This window comes from Ailuropoda melanoleuca, chromosome 9 (genome assembly GCF_002007445.2).
Source record: "Ailuropoda melanoleuca isolate Jingjing chromosome 9, ASM200744v2, whole genome shotgun sequence".
NCBI lineage: Eukaryota > Metazoa > Chordata > Mammalia > Carnivora > Ursidae > Ailuropoda > Ailuropoda melanoleuca.
This window is the reverse complement of record NC_048226.1, coordinates 51,891,471-51,894,370: the sequence shown is the minus strand read 5'-3', so window position 1 is coordinate 51,894,370 and position 2,900 is coordinate 51,891,471.

Genomic DNA, 2,900 nt, shown 5'->3' with positions numbered 1-2,900 from the left:
GAAAAATATCTTAGAGTCAGTATAACATGGAATATACTTTGGCCTTCTCAATCTTCCCAGTCCCTATGCTGCCATGATGCTCAGGCCTCTGGCCACATCTCTCTCTCTTCCATCCTCTTTCCTACCTCCTTCCCTACCTTGGTGATATTGCCTGCCTGGTCTCCCATACTCCAACAACAATAAGCTTGCCATTCCCTAAAACATCTATGTACATCTGGAAAAAAAAAAAAAAAAGCCTCCTCTTGGAATATGCTATACTTACATCTCTGCCTTGGGAAACTTACTAGCTCTCCTAGGGGGAAAAATTAATCACTGCCTCCTCTGTACTCCTTCTGCCATTACGGTGTACATTTATTACTATAATTGTATTTTGTTTTAACTATTTATTTGTATTTTTTTTTCTCCACTGTATTCAGAACTACCCATAGGCAGATAATATAATACCTATATATGTATTCCCAGTGCCTAGCACAGTGCTAACCTTAGGAGAAGAAAACATTCTGAATTTAATTCATTTGAGACAATCATGCAAATATCCATCTGCAGAAAAAAAAATAATCTAGAGGATAATACTATTAAGTATGCTTGATATGGGTGTGTTCAATATAATGGTTGGTTTATTGACTCATCAATCCATTTGAAGATTATTATTCAGTGAACCTATGTTTTGTTCAGGGTGCTCTGGAGGCACGCTAGTAATCAAGCGTAATTACAATCTCAAAGCTTTGAACAAGTCAAAAGAGTAGATATCATCCTTGACACTTGGTTGCTTATATCCAAACCATCGTCAATGATCATCCCTCTTAAGTATTTCTCAACACTGACATTTCCCCATCACCACTGCTACCCCTACTGTCGAAGGACCCAGCCTCTCTCACCTGGACCACTGTAATCACCTGGTTTCCCCATGACCACTCTAACCCCATCCAATCCCCTTTCCACACAGCAGGAGAAAGATCTTTCCACATGCCAGTCCGTGTTTGTCACCCCAGTGCTCAAAACCTTTCAATGGCTCCCCATTTTTCTTAGCATAAAGACCAAAATCATTCAACTACCTGCAAGGTCTTGAATGGTCTGCCCCCTGTAGAGGGCCACTTTCATCTTGTAGCACTGGCCCCTTGATACCCATATCTTAGCCAAACTGACTTTCTTTATATCCATCAACCTGTGTTTATTCTACCTGGAATGACCTTCCTTCTCACTATATGCTTACATAACTCCTTATCTTTTAGAATTAAACCCCAGCATTTCTTCTTTAGGGAGGCTCCCAACCCCCACCTCCAGTCTTGGTCAGTTTCTTTGTTAATTTGCCCTCAATAGAACCACGTTTCTTTCTTTCACAGCAGATAATTCAGTTTGTACTTACATATTTATATGATTGTATAGTTAATATCTGTCTGTTCCACTTAATTGCAAGCCTCATGGAAGTTTTTTTTTTGGGGGGGTTGTCCTTATATACTCAGCATCTACAAGTAGTATGACAACGATATAAACAATAGAACATAAAAATAAATGGACACTGGGGCGCCTGGGTGGCTCAGTCGGTTAAGTGTCTGCCTTTGGCTCAGGTCATGATCTCAGGGTCCTGGGATCGACCCCCACATCATGCTCCCTCCTTAGAAGGGAGCCTGCTTCTCTCTCTTCCACTCCCCCTGCTTGTGTGTTCTCTCTCTCTTTAAAAAAATAAAAAATAAAAAAAATAAATGGGCACTATAAGAAAAGTTCAGTAAAATGCTAACTGAGATCAAAAGAAGAAGAGGTGGGTCACCTGGGTGGTGCAGTTGGTCAGGCGTCTGACTCAGATCATGACATCGAGCCCTGCATTGGGCTCTGTGCTCAGTGCGGAGTCTGAGTTTCTCTCTCCCTCCCCCTGCCCCCTCTGCTTGTGCTCTCTCTCTCTCCCCAAATAAAAACTTAAATTAAAAAAAAAGAAAAGGAAGAGGTTACATTTAGCTGAAGGAATCAGGCAAGGCTCTGTCAATGGGAGTCAACTTGGCTGCACACTGGTGTCACCTGGTGAATATTAAAACATACTGAGGCAGGTGCTCAAGAAATTAAACATAGAATTACCATATAATCCACCAATTACATTTCTGGGTATATACACAAAAAAATCTAAGGCAGGGACTCAAACAAATATTTGTACACTAATGTATGCGGCAGCATATTCACAATAGCCAAAAGGCAAAAATAACCCAAGTGTCCATCAACAGATGAACAAACAAAATATGGTGTATACATACAATGTAATATTGTTCATCCTTAAAAAGGAAGGAAATAGTGACACGTTACAACATAGATGAAACTTAAAGATATTATATTTGATGAAACAAGGCAGCCACAAATGGACAAATATTTTATGATTCTAATTATATGGGGTATCTCGAATAGGCAATATGTGAGATGCAGTTTGGTGCTACCATGGCTCTAGCAAACACTGGCCTGACTGAACTCAAGCCCAAGGCTGGCCCCAGACTGGCCTACCAACAACACAGGAACCAAACTCTGCCCACAACAGGCAAAGAGAACCATTGCAGACTACTGGAGTAAAGGAAAAAGTAGCTCAGCCAAAACAGTAGGATGTATGCAACACACATAGGAGACACCACTGAAATGCCAGGTTCTGATGAACAGAGGCCATTGCACTGCGGGGCACTAACAGGACCTCTTCTTTAAAAGGCCACTACTTTCAAGATCAGGAGACATACAGACTTTCCTAACACTCAGAAACAGACACAGAAAGTTAGACAAAATGAGAGGACAGAAGAATATGTCCCAAATGATAGAACAGGATAAAATCATAGCAAGAGAGCTAAATGAAACAGAGATAAGTAATATGCCTGATAGAGAATTTAAAGTAATGGTCATAAATACATTCATTGGACTTGAGAGTGAAGACC